General features: G+C 36.7%; 1 long non-coding RNA gene across 1 annotated transcript in view; it reads left to right on the top strand.

Annotated features, from left to right (window-relative positions):
* LOC135207876 (uncharacterized) overlaps positions 1-24299 on the top strand; it is a 244361-nt gene that overhangs the window by 72629 nt on the left and 147433 nt on the right. Inside the window, exon 2 of the long non-coding RNA XR_010313075.1 lies at positions 4025-4091. This is a non-coding gene — a long non-coding RNA (uncharacterized LOC135207876). The remainder of the gene's footprint in view (positions 1-4024; positions 4092-24299) is intronic.

Genomic DNA, 24299 nt, shown 5'->3' with positions numbered 1-24299 from the left:
CAATCGCGTGATAGATCATTATCAGTGATTCATTGAAATCACCGAGTTATCTGTTCTTAAGAAATTAGCCCTTTACAACCATCTAATCGACGACTTAGTCAAGGGAAAATTAGTCTTTTGAATGTGTTATTATTACAGTGATGGATAAGGCTGAGCATATGCTTATTGTCAATGCTAATACCCAGTTATTCGATCGATATCAGATCATGATGGAATGTAAATGATGATCGAGGCTCCTCGGTAGTTGGTGGTCGTGTCCGAAAGGGACTTATGGAAGCCATTAACGAGAGATCACGCAATAATAATGACCACAATTGACCCTCATTAGTACCCATTTGTGGGGATGCGAGCGCTAATGAACACGAACCGGAGAATGGATCATTTCTTTGGAAGGAACTTTCGAAGCTTAATTTGCTTTTAGCAAATTTGAGGGTGTTGCAAGGAGCTTTCATTTGGACTTGGAAATTATTCATTTACCCATTTACCCGCTTGCCTTCCTGAGCTTTCCCGAGATTCGTGCGAGACATATTTTCGTGTGTAAAGGGGCATTATTGATGCCCAGGCGTTTGTAATCATTTTTTTTTTTTTTTTTTTTTTTTTTTTTGCAGCCGCGGATATTCTTTGAAGGATGATTAAAAGCTGCGTACAAAAGGATTACCGTTACATTCAATGGAGCTTTTGTCCACAGAACCGATACACACCATTGGAGTACCTCGTTTAATTCGCTTAAGTCAGCATGTTTCTTTCTTTCTTTGAGAGAGAGAGAGAGAGAGAGAGAGAGAGAGAGAGAGAGAGAGAGAGAGAGACAGCATCCTTTTTCTTTCTTCTAGAGAGAGAGTCAGCATCTTTCTTTCTTCAGAGAGAGAAAAGAGAGCCAGCACCTTTTTCTTTCTTTCTTTCTTTCTTTCTTTCTTTCTTCTTCTTTCTTTCTTTCTTTCTTTCTTTCTCTCTTTCTTTCTTTCTTTCTTTAGAGAGAGAGAGAGAGAGAGTCAGAGTCTACAGTTGATTTAATGCATTGTACTCATTTATGAGGGAGATTAAATAAATTTATGATCGATTGCAGTTCATAGTAGCGGTGGACAAGAGAAAGAAAAAAAGGTTCTGCAATTAACTAAAATTAATTGCATTTATTGACGAGAGGGAGTGAGGGAGAGAAATCAATTTATAGTTTAATTTATTTCATTGCAGCAGTTGATGAAAACACTGCAGATTTTCTGGGTCTAGAGATGGTCTTATATTAAAGGAATCACCGGCTCCAATAGATGCTACCTTTGTTTTTCATTGTTGGTCATCCTTGTCTTTAATATTTTACAATTGCGAAAGGCTATATTTATGATAATTTTTTTTGCTATGCGAACATTTTTCAATATTGAAATATTTTCAGAATTCAAGATTTTGAACAACAGTAGCGCTCTATATTAGAATATCTGGAATTACTACAAATCTTAAAAGTCCAAACAGTTGAACAATTAGAGATCAAAATTGACGAACATCAACCCACAGATGCTCACCCGTTAGCAATCTGACCATAATTGATCTCCCCCGACACTTACATTACCATTTCTTTGCGTATGTCGTCAGTTATAAGATTCCTTTGAATAAATAAATTCCTTTTAAAACCTAGGAATTCTGCTTAACAGACTTAAACGTTTCGCCGAGGACTCTTCTGAACTGATTTCCGTGAATCTCATCAGGTTAGATCATGCGTACCTGAAGGTATGCGCTTAGGATTATCCACGACCCCTGGGATTATCTGAATTTGACACTTCAGGAAACATAAAAAAAAAAACTCTGACCAAAATCACAAATATAAATCACGATTTCAACAACACTGTTAACTAATTTCATATGTCATCCTTAATCATTATATGTGATATGGTCTGCTCCATTAGGTACTGCAAGTACACGTTCCCAAGATTAGAGAAGTGTAACTTTTTAGACCGTTGTACAGTTGCTGAATGGTTAAAATCTAATTAATTATAACAGTACAGTGATTCTATGCGTCCCACAACTGTACATATTACAGGAAGAACTTATGTACTTAATGAAAGCCCTTTTCGGTACTACTACTTACTTACAGGACAATTTTGAAAAAGATAAAGTGCTCGCGGTTGCAAAGCTTACAGTTAAAAGACAGAATAAGGTTATCTTTTATTGCCTCTCTAAAGCAAGAAGTACATGTAAGCTCCACTTAATTGGGCATATACCAACTTCCTAAGGAAGACTATAGATTCAGGGGAAATAAAGACGCAACTGTGGAGGAGTAGTGTAGGCAGAAGGAGACAAAAATCAATACCAGCAGATGCTACAATGGCCAGCTCTTTAGCTGCCCGGATTAATCTTATTACTGGAGGCGATGAGACCAAATATAACATAATCCTATGCAATCTATCGGTCTCTACTGACCTTGGGGAAGTGTACACGCGCCGGAGGCCTTCGTTTGATACCCGTTATTTTAGGAGATGATCTGTAATTGTGGATGGAATCACTTTCATTCATTCGTTCACATGCTTGAAGCTGAGAAACGTCGGGTCTGTTCAGTCCTTGGATAGGTGATCACCATGAAATGCCGCCATGAAATGTCTGACGTGGGATGTTGGCTTAGTAACTACCTCATCCTAAACAGACTTTAAGCTCAAAACTTTAAGGGTCGTCCTCTGGTGCTCTCCTGATCAAAGGAAATTATATATATATATATATATATATGTATATATCTATATATATATTATATATAATATATATATATATATATATATATATATATATATATATATATATATATAATCAATATATGATAACACATCATATGATCTACTAATACACACACATACATACATACATGCATAGTGCGCGTGTTTAATGTAATCTTGAACATTTCTGAGGAAATATTTGTATTTGCAAAAATCATCAGCATGACTCTTCTCTGCATTCCATATTGACATAAGGGACAGTCATTGACAAGAATGCCACTTGCAATGCCATTAGATCATTATGATGGATGATCTCGGCAAAACGAGAGTAACATATTCTGAAAACTTGTCGAGGAATGAGGCTTTGATGGAGCCCAAAATGATAAAATACATCTATTGTGTTACTGTTATACAGGTTTTCCGTAAAGTCCCAGTACCATTTCAAGTATTTTATTTATTGCTTGTAATGGTATTGAGACTTTATGGACACCCTCTAATATGAAATACTTTTAGAATGCGACCGATATGAGAATGTGGTTACTCTTACCCAGATTGAATACTACAGTGAGAAAAAATTTTCTTCGTAACATTTGAAACGGTTCTCTTTACGTTAAGCGAGTCCCTTTGTATTGAATAACAGCTTGTATTGTACGGAATACCTTTCAACACTTGACATGAATGAGAAGAGGTGCAAGGGATTCTCTCTCTCTCTCTCTCTCTCTCTCTCTCTCTCTCTCTCTCTCTCTCTCTCTCAGCTGCTAGTCACGTTGGTTGCATAATTTCGAGATCATCATCTTGAAACAAAGAATCTATTACTTCACATGCCTGTTACAATTGGCCCGAGGGCGCCGCCTTTTCACTGCCTATAATGATGTAAGACGTGTTTAAAGAGCCAGTTGTGGTGGGAAGCGATTGAGAGGGTGAATATAAGACAACGTGAGACATAGTCTGGGATATATATTTTCTTATGGTAATCCCATTTTTCTATTTCATTATATGTAAGTGGCATTTGTTTTCTTTTTCATTTTTACCTTCGGCCACGGTCCTAGTTTTTTTTTTATTTGACTTTTTTTTCATTTCATTTAACTGTCAGTGCACTGTAGGTATTACGCAAGGTGCTTTGCAGTGTCTCCCCTCGGTCCCTAGCGGCAACCCCTTTCATTCCACCCTCTCTTAACAGTTCCATAGTGCAACTGCGAGGCTTTCCTCCTGTTATACCTTTCCACCTCCCAATTTCTCTTTTAGTGCTGAATGACCTCATAGGTCCAAGTGCTTGGCCTTTTCTGAATTCTAAATTCTGTTCCATTCCATAATCTCCCCTTATTTCATTGCAGGTTTACTGCCTGGTTGCACCGATAGGGATAGACTTAACAAAATCCCCGAGACCAACTTTCAGTCCAGGTAAGTTCGAAAAGGCCAGGTCCTGGAAAAGGCACAAGACTCGGCTTCACCTTTTTAACATGGGTATATTAGATGCTTAGATCACCTCTATTTGCAGGCTTAGCTAAGCGCTGCTGCTGCTGATGTGGTGTGGGCGCGAAATGCCCTACAGCTTAGTATGTCCACATTTTTTGCCGCTGGTCTCTTCTTTTGGTGTCTCGTGATTTCCTCCATTTGTAAATTGGTGAAAGTACATTCTTTGTTTCTGCTATGCAACGCATCTTTTTTTACTTCTTCTTTTAGCAATTTGAGTGGCCATTTGTCATGTCGACTGATGTTTATTATGGTTAGAGTAGAGAATCTAGGATATAGGCCAAGTACTGGGACTTATGGCGTCATTCAGCGCTGAAAGAGAAATTACCACTAAGAAGGTTTGGAAGGCGTAACAGGAGGAAAACCTCGCAGTTGCACTATGAAGCAATTGTTAGGAGATGGTGGATAGCAAGATGGAAGATAGATAATATGAATGGAGGTACAGTAAAAGGAATGAAATGGGTTGCTGCTAGGGGCCGAAGGCACGCTGCAGAGAACAGTAAGTAACGCCTACAGTGAACCATGTGAGGATGCACTGACGGCACTAACCCCCTACGTGGGGACTAATGTTGATCGAGCGTTTGAACTCCGTTCCAAATCGTCGTCCATTGTAATGGAAAGTAATCGTTTTTTTTATGCCTCATTATCGTTTTATATCCTCGCTGTATCTAACAGTGAACAACTGTGAATGATTGTAACTGCTCGGAATCTTATCATCACACTTCCACCTGTTGCTCTGCCCGGTGACCAGGGGTTAAAGGGGTCGTTTAGGCTCTGATAACGCTGGTTTATGCCCAGTCATATTTTAGCCTTCATCTGAATGACGATCAGTTGGTCATTACGATTGCGATGGTGCGTAAGGTTTGTCTATCTTAAGACCGTTTCTTTCTTCGATTAGGAAATCTCGCTGAAGGTCAGCTCTTAATTCCTTCAGGTTATTTAATTGTTATCGTATGGAGAGCAATCTCCCTCAAAATAAATAAAAATGACTTCGATAGTGAGATTTTTTTTTTTAATGGTTATCAACAGATTTCAGACATTCGACTTCGTGAGGACTTTTCTTCTTGCATTTTTCATTTGTTTGTTTATTAAATTATTAATTATGTATGTATATACTTGTTTATTTCTTTATTCATTTTTATTTTTATTTTCACTTTTGATGATATGTTAATGAACATGAAATCTCAAGGACAAAAGTAAAAGGGCGCGTGAACATGTGAACGAAAATAGCCATGAGTAGAAACTCCACGTATTAATTTACGTAGTATGCCACAGAATTCTTTTAAAAAGGACATTGAATATAAGTTAACGGGATATGTTAATTTTGTCATATATATGAAAATAAGGGCTGCCACAGACTGCGTTTATTTATTTATTTATTTATTTTTTGGCGAGAACTGTGAACGTCATTTTGACACCAAAACTTTTGAAAACCATTTTTTCTTTTTTTTTTTTTAATTCGTTTTTTAATTCGACCTCTCATGTGGATCATATCATGACGTAGCGTTGATGTCTAACATTCGTCTATATGATCGCCTCATCTTGTGGTGGGTAAAACCCCAACCTTCCCCTTCCAAAATCAATTATGAAAATGTGTATTGAAGGGTACCAGGTGGATATTCGTTACTTTCTTGTAGATCCTGAACTAGTAAAGCGGGGTTGGCCCAATAACAAGAAACTAGTTTTTTTCTAATGATTAATACTATACTTCAGCTGAGCACTAAAACAGAAACATTCCAGGATACAAATAAAAGTTTCCTGTTATTAGAAGTAAGATGAAGGAATCATACTCCTATGTGATATATCCTAATCATACTATTTGGCACGAACAAAAATTAATGTCTTGGAATTGTGTTTTTAATCAGATGATGAAGATGACTATTGTAATATTACATAAAGCCATACTTCAGGTTTTACCATATAATCAAACTATTGGAAGAAAGCTGTTTTGTCCTATTCTTGTAAACTAAGCCTCTATCAGTGCCGTATCGTTTGCCGAAAATTCCATCTGGTATTTTCTAAAGTTTATAAGAAAACAATACTTTTCCCTCGATAAACTTTACTATATATATATATATATAATATATATATATATATATATATATATATATATATATACATATACATATACATAGAACCTTAAATATACATATACATATACATATTATATACACTATACATATACATATACATATACATATACATATACATATACATATACATATACATATACATATACATATACCATATAAAAGATATATATATATATATAATATATATATATATATATATATATATATATATATATATATATATATATTATATATATATATATATATATATATATTATATATATATATATATATATACTATATATATATATATATATATATATATATATATATATATTTATATATATATTATATATATATATATATATATATATATATATATATATATATATATATATATAATATATATATATATATATTGATATTGATATATATATATATATAATATATATAAAATATATATATCTTGATCTATATATATATATATTGATATATATATATTTGATATATATATATATATATCATATATATATATATATATATATATATTGATATATATGTATATTGAGATATTATATATATACTATATATATATATATATATATACTATATTATATATATTTATATATATATAGATATATATATATATATATATATATATATATATATATATATATATATATATATATCATATATATATATATATTTCTCAAAAAATCACCATAACGTGACTGGAATATCTTGAAGTAATAAAAGTCCACACTTATGTAAAATATGTGTTAAAAATATAGAAGATTCCGAGTCTCCGTCTTCTATGTATTTTTAATACACATTTTACATAAGTATGGATTTTTATTACCTCAATATATAGTATTAGTGAGCATCATCATGTATTAAACTATTTTGTCAATGAAAAGGCGTAACTACCGTATCGTCTTCTTAAGATTTAATCTGCTATTTTTTTAGTTTGTTTATTGAAAAGATACTCTTCGCCTCGATAACTTTTTTTTTTTGCGTTAGTAAGTATCATCAAGCTTAATTTTGTTACCGTCGTAAACACAACTTTATGATTCTAAGGCGTGGAACTTACTGCAGACATGAATGAAATAAAGAAATGTTATAACGTAGGAAAAGCTTCGAAATGTTTAAGCAATTTTTATGCTAGTACAAGTTTTTTTTAACAGATAAAGTAATAACCGAACTTAAGAGAGAAGGGATGCTTGTATGTTTCTCTACAAGGATTGTTTGCATAGTTATAGCCATTTCTTCATTCATGGGGTTTTATTACCCATAATTTAATTTTGTGCTATCTGTTCCCGTCGTCGATATTTCTAGAAAACCCGTTTTTTTTTCTCATGAAATTCTCTCTCGCTTTCGCTAAAGGAATCTTTGGAGTTTCAAAGAGTGAAATTTGATTGTGCTAAATCCGAGGTTTTATTATTATTATTATTTTTATTATTGGAAAGAAGTAGACCCTCTCTTCAACATGTCCTGTTAAATAGGGTGGCTACACCATTGTAATAGTATCATCACGACTTTCGGTATTATTATTATTATTATTATTATTATTATTATTATTATATTATTATTATTATTTTTATTATGTTAGTAGTAGTAGTAAGTAGTAGTAGTAGTAGTTACTAATATTGTCCTTATTGTTATTATCTACTAATATTTTCCTTATTAATAATTATTATCTACAAATATTTTCCTTATTAATTATTATCTACAAATATTTTCCTTATTAAATTATTATTATTATTATTATTATTATTATTATTATTATTATTATTATTATTATTATTATTATTATTATTATTATTATTATTATCATCCGAATTTTATCTAAACTCACCTTATCCAAATCGTCTGTTGCGTTTGACCAACTCTTAATCTCGCTGGATCTATCAATCTTATCTTGATAATTCTCGCATTGTTTATCAAATGATTTATTATCTTTATCAAGACCTTCCTCCTCCCCCGCCCCTCTCCTCCTCCGCGCTGTCCATTTTATCTTGTTCTTACAACATCCTTAATCTCGGCTCTAAGTCACGTCGCAGAGGGAGATAGTATCTTTAATTTGCGACTTATAAAAGGACCCCGGCCACAAAAAGCTCTATATAAACCAGTCTTCATTACGTGTCTCCTTAGAACCCATTCTGATAATCAAATGGCCCTTTATCGAACTCCACTCTTTGATTTCGGAGAAGGTTTTTACGGCGCGTAAACAGAGAGGAAATTTTCCCCGCCTGTGACTTTGGAGCGACGACGGTCTCTCTCTCTCTCTCTCTCTCTCTCTCTCGTCTCTCTCTCGGCTCTTTCTCTCTCTCTCTCTTCAACGTATTAAAAAAAATATATATTATGTATATGGTGTGAATATATATATATATAATATATATATATATAATATATATATATATATATATATATAATATATATATAATTTTTATACACTCAACGTATTAAAATATATATGTATGTTATATGGTGTGAAAGAAAATTATATATATATATATATATATATATATATATATATATATATATATATATATATATATAATAACCTAGCCACCTGGGGGGGCAACCAAGTCCTTATGGGTGCCGGTCCCAAGCCCGGTAAATATGGAGGGTTGGTGTCAGGAAGGGCATCCGGCTGTAAAAATCTGTGCCAAAACCAAAAATGGAATGAGCCGAAATATGGAAAGAGGTAATGCTAGGGCGTACTCCGTAAACGACGCACAGAGACATCGCCCTAACTTCTGTGGTAAGGCGAGGGCTACTGCATCAGGAGCGGGTGCAGCTAAAGAAGCGAGCTCACATTGGGTTCAGAGTATGTCAGCTAAATGTTGGGTCCATGACTGGGAGAGGTAGAGAATTGGCTGACTTGATGAGAGAAAAGAAAGTAGATGTTGTGTGTGTGCAAGAAACGCGGTGGAAAGGAAATAAAGCTAAAGAGTTGGGAGATGGATATAAGCTATATATAGTGGAGCAAATAAACAAGGTAGAAATGGAGTTGGCATAGTACTGTCTAGGGAACTAAAGAACTCGGTAATAGAAGTGCAAATAGAAAGAATGACCGTATCATCAGATTGAAGATGTGTTATGGAGGAGAGATTCTGAATATTATAAGCGCCTATGCACCACAAGTTGGTTGCACAGAAGAAGAGAAGGGAAATTTCTGGAGAGACATGGATGGAATAATGCAAGAACTGGAAGAGCATGAGAGGGTGATAGTTGGGGCAGATTTGAATGGCCATGTCGGAAGTGAAAATGAGCGATTGGGCGGGTGCATGGGGCCATGGAATTGGGGGGAGAGAAACCCAGAAGGAGAGAGTGTAGTGGACTTTGCTGTGTCATTCGACATGGCAATAGTAAACACATTCTTGAGAAGAAAAGGGAACACCTAATAACATATAGGAGTGGGGGAAGATTCTCCCAGATAGACTATTTCTTGTATAAAAGGATAAATCTGGTGGAGGTCAAGAACTGCAAAGTTATTCCAGGCGACCATGTAGCCCCCCAACACAGGCTGCTATGTATGGACTTGAAGTTGAAAAGGGAAAGAAAAACCAAAGCTAAAGGGATAAGGAAAATTAAATGGTACGAATTACAGAAGGAAGGGGATAAGAAGAGAGAGTAAGAGGTAGAGGGTTTTGGAGGATATTGATATAGGGATTGAAGATGTTCAAGAATGGTGGGCACGAAATGCAGCAGTAATAAGAAGGCATGGAAAGGAGCTGCTAGGAGAGACATCTGGTATCATATGGAAGAAAAGGAGAGTGGATGGTGGATGAAGACATTGAGACAGTAGTAAAAGATAAGAAGGAAGCAAAGAAAAGATGGAAAGAAGTCACAGTCAGTGGAAGACAGAAATAGGTACAGAGAGAAAAACAAGGTGGTGAAAAAGGTGGTAGCCCAAGCTAAGCAAAGTCGTATGATGATGTGTATAATGAGCTGGGGACAAAGGAAGGATTAAAGAAGATGATCAAGCTATCAAAGGCTAGAAATAAGAGGACCAAAGATATAACACATATCAAACAAATAAAGGATCAAGAGGGTGTAGTTTGCTTAGAAAGAGGAAGAACATTGTGAAGAGATGGAAAGAATATTTCGAACAGTTGTTAAATGAAGAAAATAATAGACTAATAGAGAGGATGGGCAAGTGAACATTGGCATGGTAATGAGGTTTTCTAGGCAAAGAGGTACTAATGCACTGAAGAAGATGAAGAATGGGAAGGCAACCGGACCAGACATGATCCCAGTGGAGGCATGGAAAGCATTAGGAGATGAAGGAGTGGATATACTGTACGATCTTATGATAAAGATCCTTGAACAGGAAAAGATACCAAATGAGTGGCGTGGGAGTATATTGATCCCAATTTTTAAAGGGAAAGGCGATGTCCAAGAGTGTGGTAATTATAGGGGCATTAAATTGATGTCCCACACTTTGAAGATACTGGAAAGGATGATAGATGCTAGACTGAGAGAAGAAGTACAAATAGGTAAAGAGCAGATGGGATTTATGAAGGGAAGGGGAACAACAGATGGTATATTTTGTCTGAGGCAAATAATGGAGAAATTCGAGGAAAGACAAAGGGACCTACATATGGTATTCATTGACCTTGAAAAGGCTTATGACCGAGTCCCGAGACAAAGAGGTATGGAGGAGCCTGAGGGAGAAGATGGTGCCAGAGAAGTATGTGCGATTGATACAAGAGATGTACCGGAATGTATTTACCAGAGTGAGGAGCAGTGTTGGGTTGGGGAGACAGAAGGTTTTGAGGTGAGAGTAGGATTACACCAGGGTCGGCTCTGAGCCCATTTATCTTAACATAGTGATGGATGTTATAATAGAGGAAGTAAGGGAGACAGTACCATGGAACATATTGTATGCGGATGAATATTGTGCTGTGTCAGAGAGCAGGGAAGATCTGGAAGTGAAATTGGAAAGATGGAGACAAGTACTGGAGGACAGAGGAATGAGAATAAGTAGATCCAAGACAGAATATATGTGTACCACCACTGAGGGGGATGATAGAGAAAGTATTCAGCTTGGTGGAGAGCAAATAAGGAGAGTTGATAAGTTTACGTATTTGGGATCTTTTGTTAACGCTGGAGGAAGTATGGAAGAAGAAGTAAAAACATCGGTACAGGCAGGCTGGAACAACTGGAGAGCGGCCTCAGGAGTTCTTTGTGACAAAAGAGTGCCGCTTAGGTTAAAAGGAAGATTTCACAAAGACGGTGGTAAGAACAGCAATGCTGTATGGTACGGAAACAGCAAGCATGAGAAAAGCAGAGCAGAAGAAGATGGATGTGGCAGAAATGAGAATGCTTAGGTGGATGTCTGGGTAACAAGAGTGGATAGGATCAGAAATGACTACATAAGGGGGTCAACTAAGGTGGTGGAAGTATCAAAGAAAGTGCAGGAGGGGAGGCTGAGATGGTATGGACACCTGTTGAGGAGAGATGAGGACCACGCTGGGAGACATACTATGGGGGTGGAGGTGCAAGGAAGAAGAAAAGAGGGAGACCAAGAAAGAGATGGAAGGACTGTGTGAGAGGAGACTTAAATGAGAAGGGAATGATGAGGCAGAAGCACACAAGATAGAAATAGATGGAAACGGCTCATCCGAAACGGCGACCCCATATAAAAATGGGAACAAGCTGGAAGAAGAAGAAGATATATATATATATATATATTATATATATATATATATATATAATGTATATATATTATATATATATGTATATTAATATGTATATATATGCACGTATGTATATACATTATATAAATACAATATGCATACATATATAAACATATATATATATATATATACATATTTATGCATACATAGTGTATATGTGAATGGGTTTGTGTGTGTATTTAAAGGTGCACGTACGTTTTTAATAGTTTTACATATCTCAGTAATGTTGTTTTATTTTGGCTGGATACATATATTCTTATTTTTTGCTAGCTAAAGTAAATTGGATGAAACTAGAAATTCAACTCGCAATCTTCCTTGAATAAAGAAGTTGTGAAATCTTTGAATTTCATTTACTAATTTATTTGAGTCTCGACAATCGCCACTAATTGAATGCGTGATTAAAGCTTTATTCTGCAAAACATTTGGTATTTTTACCTTCGCCACGAAGCATTGCACTGGGACTGCATGAACACAAGCAATCTGTTCTGTTGCTGATATAATACATACCTTCATTCACAATGTCTGATTAAGAACATAGAGAATTTCTCGCGCAACGCATGGATAATTGCGCTCACATTGGACATGATACGCGAGGGAATAAGAAAAACATATACTGAAGAAAATATTAAGCTTTCAGTCTTAGTATTTTCATGTTCTGAAGACATCAATCGTAAGATTTTGCGTATCTTAAGATCTGGTTATACTACCCTTGCGCATGGTAATATACAGTATAACGGTAAGCGTTTTCTTGCATTTCTATTAAAAAATTTCTAAGCAATTAAGTGGACTTTAAGGTCATAGGTTTCTGCTGAATTGAGTGAAGAATGAATACTTTTTTCATTGAATTTTTAAAATGAAACTGCCCGTTTAATAATCGGCTAAGATGCGTATTTTATTATTCATGCAAATCTGTCGCTAAAGGTTTAACTTGGTGAAGAACAGTGGAGTAGCCTACGAGCCTTAACCTTTTAAGACCTCATTTTGAAAACATGCAAAGAATAGGTACGAAATTTTGGGGTTAAGCTCAAAAGTAAATGTATTAACGGAGAAAATACTATATGAAAAAAAAATCGACCAAGGGGAGGAGTTTCATATTTCAGACCCATAGTTCACGGTAAAGTTAAGTATTTTTAGCTGACTTTAGGTATTGTAGAAATGTTCGTGTTCTGAGGGAAAAACCATTAAATAAAGAACCGTAGCAAAACAGTTCAGATTAAAAAAAAGTACAGGAACACGGCTGTAATTTTAATTTGTGACTTATGTTGTTGGTACCTGTCTAGCCCACAAAGCAGGAATAAAAGAGGGAAAAGATGGTATAAGGTTGTTTATAGAATCAAAGATACTAAAAAATAGATACATACTGATAAAATCTGATATGAAATACTACAGAAAAATATTAACATTACAATAAATAGATTATTTGTGAAATGTACAAGATAGAATTTTTGTTAAATTCTGGTAAATTTAAGTTAACTTTGATACGATTCTGCATTTAATACTTATAAAAATGTAAAACAGTGTATATTTTCTATAATAAAATGTAAATAAAAATAAAAGAAAATCATACACAAGACTACAAGTCAAGGAACTGACATGATTCGTTGTCTTAACCTGAGTCTGTTTACGGTTTCCATCAGTTTTATCACCATCTGTCATGCACAGAGACCAAAACAAGTGCTTGCGTCCCTCCGACTTCGTTACGAAGCTACAAGTGCCAATTCTTAAAAGTGATTTGCTCATTAATTGGAAAACTTGAGCAGAAATGGGCCTGGTAAATCTCCATGACAATATTGAAAGCAGGCACGCAACGAGGGGCTAAACCTTTCACGTGTTTTCGAGGCGATTCATGGGCGTAATTGCCAATAATTTCCTCTGGTAAATCAATTTTGCCTTAATTGGATCCGAAAGTACTTGAGGTCAGGGAAGAGAGGGATGGTTCCTCTAGTACATTCCAGTTTTAGACACGAAAATGGTCGTCGTACGTTCGGTCGCTGACCAACTCGCCCGTGACGATCCTTCTCGTAATGACGCCTGTCTAATCGTTTCGATGTCTTTAGTTTTTCCACGTTACTGAAAGAGAGTATGGAGAACAGACATGGCAGATGACAGCAGAAGAATTGCTAACGTTTTCGCATTTCCGGGAAATATGTAGAATGAATTTAAAAAGAGTAGAACAGAATACTAAAGGACCAACCCATTTCCTTATGAGTAAACTCTCCAGAAATTTTCATAATAGAATGGAAAACTGAGACAACTATTACAAATACAATAACTTTCATTATGGGATACGTTTTCTCAACTGGAAATTCCTGGAAAACTTTCCAGTTCACATGTTAAGGTAGAAGTTTTTTTTTTCAATGAAGATGTATTTTTATGGAGTTGTATACGTGAATAACACTTTTAACTTGAAATTACCGTGTTCTTTTCGTGCAAAAATACAAATAAAGAAAGCATGTTTTAATATGGCCATCCATTTCAAAGTTCCAGGTCTGCCTTGGACAAAAAGTAGAATTTTAGCCACAATGACACATGGTATTCCCGGAAGCTTTTAAAATCGCTGACGCTTCATTCATCGTAAATGTAATTTGAAGCTTCATTCATCGTAAATGTAATTTGTTAAATTATCTCTTGATTGATGGTGCACTGATTTCATTTTGGGTCCCCCATAGTGAACACAGAACCCAGTCTGCGCGCAATAGCGTCCATTAGTTCCATAGTTTAGTTTTGGCGGTGATCCCAGCTCATTCGTTAGACTTTCATTGCAAATATTTTTGGATAAAAATATCGTGTGCCGTTGGAGAGCATATTGTATCTTCTCATGCTTCTTGCAAGTCGTTTTGGAATCATTTCTAGGTTTCTGATTTGTGCATCTGGTAAGCTCTCCATCCTTTATCGTTAATTTTGTAAAAAGAAATATATATATATATATATATTATATATATATATATATATATTATATATATAAAAGATTGGAATAACCGAACGCTGGAAATAAGTATTCTTGAGGCAGAAAGGCAGAAAAATCATTATTTTCTTGTCCCCTTACAAAGACGAATTTTCAAACATGAAACTGTTTCATTTGTGAATATCAAAATGTAATTTTAAATTTTCCTCACTGTAGATTGAGCAAGTTTCTAGAAGGCTCATCTGTATTAAGATAGCTAAAAAGTTAACTATGATTTTAATCTTTATCTGTTATCAAATATCCGTGAAGAAAACAGTGGAAATGTTATCTTTCACAGGATCCATCTAAATTATGAAAGACCAATCAAGGCTACATATAATTTGTATTTTTGTTCTTTATATTGTGTCCAAAAAGAGAGATTTCATCAAAAGCTTAAATTGAGAAAAATTAAAAGAATGAAATATGAATGAAAATTTTCATCTTTGATGTATGAACAAGACGTTCCTACAGGACCCGACCAAATTATTTAAAAGGAACATAAGAGGTTATCAGAGAGAGGGTTATCAGAGAGAGAGAGAGAGAGAGAGAGAGAGAGAGAGAGAGAGAGAGAGAAATTTATTTTTTGCAGATCACCAAATAGGTATTTTTTTTGCAAAAGAGGAAACATGATGAACCATAAAAAATCAAATTAAAAAAAATGCTTTTTTTTAGTTTGTAAATCGTCCGACGCGAACCTTCCGGGCTCGATGACCACAGAAGCCAGTCTTCTGTTGTATTTCAGCCCCACGGTAGTGAAGTTGTATCTATAGATGCGCTTGGCTGCTGACGAGCTGAAAGGGCTTATAAAGCCTAATACTAAGAGCACGTTAGAGGCCTGTCACTGATAGCGCCCTAGTGAAGACATTAGCATTGAAAGCCACAAGGTAGAGATGCTGAATCGGGCTATCGGCACCGTGTCGAAGTCTAAGCACCCGTGGCCCATTCGAGTCTAATGATTTGTTTTTAATGCCTTTAAATGGCGATTGCCCGATACGAGGTGCGATTCTGGGGCTCAAAAGAATGCCGTCTCTCTCTCTCTCTCTCTCTCTCTCTCTCTCTCTCTCTCTCTCTCTCTCTCTCTCTCTCAAGATATAGATTTTTGAACAGATTCATATTTTAAATGAGTGGATATTTTCCCCTCCCATTTTTTATATAGTTCTCTCTCTCTCTCTCGTCCTTCCCTCTCTCTCCCTCTCTCCCTCTCTCTCCTCTCTTCCCCCTCTCTCCCTCTCGTCCCCCGTCTCTCCCTCTCCTCCTCTCTCTCTCTCTCTCCCTCTCTCCCTCTCTCTCTCTCTCTCTCCCCCTCTCTCCCTCTCTCTCTCTCTCTCTCTCTCTCTCTCTCTCTCTCCCTCTCTCTCTCTCTCTCTCTCATCTCAGTCCCTCTCTCTCTCTCTCTCTCTCTCCCTTCTCTCTTCTCTCTCTCCTCGTCTCATCCCTCTCTCTCTCTCTCTCTCTCTGACCTCTCCGTCTCTCTCTCTCTCCTTCCCTCTCTCTCGCTCGTCCCTCTCTCTCTCCCTCTCTCTCTGCTCTCCTCTCGTCTCTCGCTCCGGTCCCCTCTCTCTCTCTCTCTCTCTCTCTCTGGTCCCCTCTCTCTCTCATCTCTCTCTCTCGCTCCCCTCTCCTCTCTCTCTCTCTCTCCCTCTACTCCTCTCTCCCTCTCTTCTCTCTCTCTCTATCTCGCTCTCTCTCTCTCTCTCTCTCTCTCTCTCTCTCTCCCTCTCTCTCCCTCTCTCTCTCTCTCTCTTCTCTCTCTCTCTCCCCCTCTACTCCCTCTCTCGCGGGGTACTCTCTCTCTCAGATAGAGATATTTGAACCGATTCTGATTTTAAAGTGAGTAGATATTTTCCTAGGCAAATTTTTTTTATTTAGAGAAAAGATGTTAGAATGTCCAAATAGATATTATCTAGCGAATTCGAACAACACAAACTCTCCGATTATTCGAATCGGTAAAGTCGGAGAGATTCTACCGACCGTGTAATGATCATCATTTTTCCTTAATAGTCTTTATACTGTTACGTCCAGGCAGCGGATTTGCTTTTTTTTTTTTTTTTCAGTAAGGCAAGTATTTCCACGTTCAGATTTAGCTGACCACTGGAAGCTGCTATCTCATTGGTTTAATTGAGTAAAAAAAAAAAAAAATCTCAAAAGTTAAAGTGGCTTGTCGTATAATTTACATCATACAGTTTTTTTTATGCCTGCGCGCGCATTTACAATTGGGTGCATGAAATACGTTGTAAAAGTGTTAATAATCTCGCGTAAACCACCTTGTTCTGACCACGTTATAGCAACTAAGAGGTATAATTAACATAATAGTCAGGAGTTATCTGGACTTGAATAACCCATAAGAATGATCCTACACTCTTGAGATAGGTTGCCTCTGTGACTGTAATTCGTATATGCAAAGAGACATGGTTCTAGGTAGTCATGTCAGATCTCCATACGGAAGTTATGCTTTGGGTGAAAGTGGGTCGAAATTTGTGTAATTGGTAATAGTATTTCGATTAGATTTTCTAAGTTTTCATTTTGGTTTGATTCTAATCGACTTTCTACATTTTCTCCAGTGCGAAGTAGCGTGTTTGCCCTCGTTTTGGGCCATTTTTTGTCCCTTGTGTCAAAACTAATCATCTTTTGATTCATAAAATATTTAGTTTTATGGTTTTTTTACCTCACCGCGAGACACTTCCGGTAACATATACACTTTTCCTATTTTTGAGCTTAACATTTTTTGCTTCGACTGTTTATCCAGTTTTTCCCTGAAGTACTTTTCATTTAGTCACATTTTTTCCCCTCATTTCTTTTGCATTTTCACGGAACATTTCCTCATTCAGGATAAGTTGCAACCAATGACAACAGACAAGGAAGTAAAGCCACTCCCCCAAAGCAGGTGCTTATAATACTGACTTTAGTTATTCGCCATAGCTAATTTGTAATTTGAACCCTCCCTCAATCTTTGGTCGGGTCGGGGGCTATTAATGCCTATTCATTATATCAGTGACTTAGAGGCAATTAGATCCTGCCTCTATACAATATTGATCTTGGCTGATTCCTGACAAACGGTTATGACTTGCGTTTTTCTTACGGTGAAAAATGCTCGATCATGGCAAGTTAACTTCGTATAAATTTATTAATTTGAACTTGAATTTGCTTATTTTTCGTTTTTTTATTTTTTTTGCTAAAGCTCTGCGCTGAACCCGATGAACTGTGTAATTTTTAAATAAATTGACTTTAATCTAAATTATTTTTCTTTTTAGTTTAATGTAAAAGAAAACTATTGGGATGCCTTTGTCCGTCCTCCCTCACTTTTTCTGTCCGCGTTCAGATCTTAAAAACCACTGAGGCTAGAGGGCTGCAAATTGGTATTTTAATCATCCATCCTACAATCACCAAACATACCAAATTGCAGCTTTATAGCATCAGTAGTTTTTCTTTTATTTAAGGTTTAAACTTGGCCATGATCGTGCGTCTGCCACCAACACACACCGCCACCACAGGTCACCACCGGGCTGTGGTTGAAAGTTACATCGGCTGTGGCTAAGTTTCACACAGCATCATACACTGTACAGAAAAACTCAATTACGCTGAAGGAACATTTTTAACTTTTTTTTTCATAAGACTTGAACTGAACATTATTCCTTACTTGAATGCTGGGGCAGAGGAAAGCTAAATACATGAGTTAAACCCCGTAGGGGGATAGTGCCGTCAGTACACCTCATTCGGTGCAATGTAGGCATCACTTGAGGTTCTTTGCAGCGTCCCTTCGGCCTCTAGCTGCACCTACGTTCATTCCTTTTATTGTACCTCCGTTCATATTCTTTTTCTTCCATCTTACTGTCCACCCTCTCCTAACAATTGTTTCATTGTGCAACTGCTTTGAGGTTTTCCACCTGTTACACTTTTCAAATCTTTTACTGCCAATTTCCCTTTCAGTACTGAATGGCCTTAGTTACCCCAGTGCTTGGCATTATGCTGCAAAAAAAAAAAAAAATATATATATATATAGGTACAAGAGTTAAAGCAAATTACAAGTAGATGAGACGGGAACAGTGCCAGGTGACCCAGTTCTCAGAGTCGCAGGTTTCCAATTACCCCCTCCGAGAAAGGTAGAGAGAGAGAGAGAGAGAGAGAGAGAGAGAGAGAGAGAGAGAGAGAAAAGTAGATGAAAAGATAACGGCGGCTTCTCTCTCTGCATAATCTCCGCTCTACAAAATCTCCCGACCCTGGGCGAGAGAGCACCAGGTCTCCCTCCGATCTTCTCTCACACGGTCTCGAGTGGGCCGTCGTTTCTTTATGGCTTTGACACTTGCATTGACTGTAATGACCAGATCGTTGCTCGGATAATGGCCGGTTGCGATGCCCATACATTAGCGGAGACCGTCCCAGCTTCACTGATCTGGCTGTCTTCTCTGTCGCTCGCCCGATGCTGACGACTTTCTGCTCCGTCATAATGTTTAAAGGCGTCTTGAAAGGTGGTCATTATAGGTAAGCAGAATGGTGGACTCTTGGCCTCAGATTTTTCCTAGAACGCTTCACGTGTCTTTATTAGCCCGGTTTTGAGTTTCTCTTCTAAGTATATTTAGCCTTTTAGTTTTCTACGTATATTTAGCTCTTAAGTTCTCTGTAAAAGAAAACTATAGAGTTGCCTCGTATCTTAAAAACTACTGGGATTAGAGGGCTGAAAAATTGGTATGTTAATCATCCACCTTCGAATCATCAAACATACCAAATTGCAGCTCTCTAGCCTCACTAGATTTTGTTTTGTTGGCTAGATTTTGTTTTGTTGAAGGTTAAAAGCTACTGAGGCTAGAGGGCTGCAAATTGGTATGTTAATCATCAACCCTCAAAACATCAAACTTGCAGCCATCTAGCCTCAGTAATTTTTATTTTGTTGAAGGTTAAAAATTACCGAGGCTAGAGGGCTGCAAATTGGTATGTTAATTAATCATCAACCCTCAAAACATCAAACATACCAAATTGCAGCCATCTAGCCTCAGTAGGTTTTATTTTGTTGAAGGTTAAAAATTACTGAGGCTAGAGGGCTGCAAATTGGTATGTTAATTATCAACCCTCAAAACATCAAACATACCAAATTCCAGCCATCTAGCCTCGGTAGCTCTTATTTCAATGAATGTTAAAGTTAGCTATACTCGTATTAATGACCACATAGGTATCAGCAACACAGGCCACCACCGGACAGAAATTCGATTGTGCCGAGGAAACTTCGTCGCATTTTTTTTTTACTTTATCGTTTTAAAAGCTTCACTTGCGAGACCCCCCCCCCCCCCCCCTGATATTCATTGAGATAAAAATAAAAATCGCCGCTGCGAGCCATTGGTGGGTAGCTCCTCATCAGAGAAAATTTATGGATAGATAATTACCTACTAATGATAACCAGTCTCAGGAAGTAAGTATCCTTGGCTTCGAGTCTTAAGGTTCACTTTCTAAAGCGAGTAGAGTATTTTTTTTTATAGTTTTGTTGTATACGGTTTTTCCCCCCTCTCGGTATAAACACTTCAGTTCGGAAATAAGTAGGTAACGGCGCATAATATTGTGCGATATTTTCGTCTCGAATTCAAATCCTATATGTATATTTTAATTAGCTCCGCATTTAGTTATTGGGCAATTTGTTAATCGCCCATTGGTGTGCTTCCTCGTCCGTAGCAAAAAAATTAGTTACTTTGAAAGTGGAAACTTTATCCGTTTCTAAATATATATTCGGAATATTTATCGGAATTGCTTTGTTTAGCGACTTTTTTTTTTCTCCCTCCGTCTACTGCTAGATTCTGTGTTTACCCTCGTAATTCTCCTTATGCTTTTTCTTATAACCTTCCTTCTTTTAGGAAGCAGGTCTTTTAATTCCTTCGTGATGAGGCCCCTAGGCTTCCTTTTTCCTTTTCTTCGTGCCTGGGCTAGATACGGCTCAGTGTTACCCATCCCACTGGCCGCTAAATTTTAAAAAACTAGATTAAACGAGTAAAACATGCGCCGAAGTTTCTGTAAAGTTTGTAATGCTGCATGAAACTCTCAGTCCCTGCCCATGATACTTTCAGCCACAGCCCGGTGGTAGCCTGTGTTGCTGACAACTATAGCTGTGCCATACGCACGATCACGGTTAACTTCAATCTAAAATACAAGAAAAACTACCGACGCTAGAGGGCTGTCATTTGGTATATTTGATGTCTAGAGGGTGGATGATCAACATACCAATTTGCAGCCCTCTAGCCTAAGTACTTTGTAAGATTTGAGGGCGAACGGACAGACGAAAAGCCTCATAATAGTTTTCTTTTACAGAAAGCTAAAAAGACTTCACGAAGGTTTCGGCCTCGTTCTTTACAACGATATTTGACCATCTTGGTGATGCAGTTTAGTCTTGTCAGTCCTTTGAACGCTTTGCAAAATCTACGAACTCGAGGGTCAACCTACCTGATCAGAATAAGGAATTTTCCACCATCCTCTATATTTCCTGACTTACTTAATCCGCCTCTCTTTACGAAAAGGAATGCAATTTACACTTTCCTACTTGTGGCTGAAGTCAATTTTGACAAAATTACTTCTCTCGGGCTCTTTCATCGAAATGTCAGTGCACGATTGACTCGTGTATCTAGACTCTAGTAGACCTTTCCCTACGGGCTGCTGTTACGAGCAAGAGCCCGTGCCTGCGGGCCGCATCTGATTTCCTGGAATATTGGTGTGAAAGGTGTTCACAATGTTGGACTAATGGTTATGCTCGGTTAGACATTGGTGTTGTTTTTTTTTTTTTTTTTTTTTTATTAATCTATTATTGCCATTTTTCTTGAAAAATCTCCCAAGCGTTTTCAGAAGGCTTCCGGTTCTTAGGACGGATTTCAAAGCTACTTATATTTTCCATTCTCTAAATTTATCAATTAACACTATATCAGCCACTCTAGCATTCGAAAAAATGCCAATACAATGTTCTGATGAAGTTAGAACTTTTCAAAAAGAGCTATTTTCTTCATGCAGACGATTTTCTTTTAGATGATGCAACATTTCCTTATAAATGTAATGCAATCTCATGCCGCCAGGGATAGTAGTGCAACCTTGGCTTATAAACGTCACGCCACAAGCACACATTTTTCATTCATCTACATCTCATAATTGGTGGTCGAGTGAACAAAGGTTGCTCTTAAGACCTCTAGGATATTTTCATGTTTACGATTCAAACCCTCGACTTTTTTCGTATCACATTTTCACAACATCTCCTGGTCATGCGTACCCAGTGTCACAATGAACATTCAGTAAATAGTAATTATCTATTTCGGAATACAAGGAAGTTCTGTAGCGATGATGCAAGTGGAAGCTATAATCTGTGGGCACCTGAAGACTATATTTAATGGATTGGATAGCCGTGAAATTCATGGTCAGATGAATATATGATTGTTTAATTTGATTTGCACATTTTCACGTTGCTATTAGTTATCCTCTTCGTTTTCTCTCTCTCTCTCTCTCTCTCCACACACACACACACACACACATTTTATATATTATATATATACATAATGTACACATATACATATATATATATATATAATAATATAGAATATATATATATAGATATATATATATATACTATATTATGTATATATATATCATATAAACATATATATTATATATATATATTTATTATATAGATTATATATATAGAGTATGTATTCACCCATATATACTATATATGTATTTATACACTATATATGCGTGTATTATGTATATATATAATATCGCCAAAAAAAACAGAAAAAATATTAAGCCACAAAAAACGTAACTTCATTGCAAGTTCACTATCTAAAGAAAAGGCCCTAACTTGATTTCTGGGCCGGGCAGATGTTCTTATTAATTATGATTTATTTGCCTTAGGTGTAAGTTATCTGTAATTTATAGCGAATCCCATACTAAGTGGTATTTATGGCTAAATATTTTGTGAAGAGTACAGGTGCTGAGGTTCAGCAAGGTGATGCGCTTTCTCTCTCTCTCTCTCTCTCTCTCTCTCTCTCTCTCTCTCTCTCTCTCTCTCTCTGATAATGTGTGTGTGTGTTTGTGTGTATGTGTGCGTGCTTTCACTAACTGCTTCTTTGGGCCGTGTCTCCCCCTGTAATTATCCATTACTCGGTTTTATCAAAGAAATCTCCTTTTGTCTCTTGACACATCACGTCCCGCGCTAATGTCTTTTCGATTCGAGGATCCGTTTAAACAATGAGCCGTTTTAAACCGCTGATTGAAATCCCTTTGATGGCTCCTCGGACTGAATGGATCTGATTATAAGAGGGACAAAGGATGCAAAAGAAGACGAAGAAGAAGAAGAAGAAAAAAGCAGAATCCAGTTCTATCTGTCTGTTTGTCTGTCGACCGCTCGATCACGATACCAGCTGTTTATGATCATGCCTTTTAACAGTGTTGAAAATGCGCAATGAATGTTTAGCGAGCGCGCAGTTCCTCGGCGGAGAATGTTTTAAGAGGAAATTGCGCCAGCTTACACGCATTTGTTACTAATCACCCACCACGAGGGTGGTCATTCTTCCATCAGCGTGGGCAGCGTTATGAGCAGAAATGATTCTTTTGTGGAGTTTTGCAGTGGAAGGTCGGAGCCTTTTTTCCCTTCGCCAGATCCTAATTGTTTTGACTTGGGCTCGACTTCTTAAAGCATGACGGCGATTAGAGCTCGTCTTAGGGTAATTTGGACTTTCGAAAAGTCTCAGCGCAGAGATTAATGTTGTCGAGACAGTTTTTGCACTTAACATCAAAATGAATAATGGAATATGATTTTTTTTTCTAACGGCTCTGTTTTGGTTTACACGAATAGTTCAAGATTTCACTGTAGTTTTCTGAACGCCTTTGCTGAACAGTGGATCTATTCATATCCTACACGTTCTCTTTGCATTATGGAAAAAGATGTGAACTTTCTAGTCATGATATCTTGAGAAATAAGAGAACAGCTCAAATTTCAAAAGTCTTCAGGAGCATTCTTCAACATGAATGGGCAATTAAAAACCGTAACTGAATATATAGACTGGCCTATGACCTGCGCAGATCCTCAAATGCTTAGGATGATACTAAATTTTAGTAACCTAGGTGTTGGAGTCTTAGAGACTTAAGGCTCATAGATATAAGTTTCCCAGTCTGTAGATAATTTATTTAATCCTCTTGATGTTCTTTGTTACGAGAGTAATAATTGTGACCAATTGTTTGTTAGTGGTGCTTGCTAATTAATGGTGTTGGGTTAATTAGTATAAGTATTTAGAACAATCTTAATTGCTGAATTTTCAGCAACGGCTTTCAAGCAATGAAGTTTTAAAATTTATTATAAGTAGCTTTTATCTAATTAAGGTAATGCTATCTGCACTAAATCTGGCGTGAAGATAACTTCCAGTCTCGCAATGATTTTTTTTTTTTTTTTTTTATACTG

Source organism: Macrobrachium nipponense, chromosome 34 (genome assembly GCF_015104395.2).
Source record: "Macrobrachium nipponense isolate FS-2020 chromosome 34, ASM1510439v2, whole genome shotgun sequence".
In the NCBI taxonomy this organism is placed as follows: Eukaryota; Metazoa; Arthropoda; class Malacostraca; order Decapoda; family Palaemonidae; genus Macrobrachium; species Macrobrachium nipponense.
Note: the sequence above shows the minus strand (reverse complement) of the source record. Positions and strands in the feature narration are given on the sequence as shown.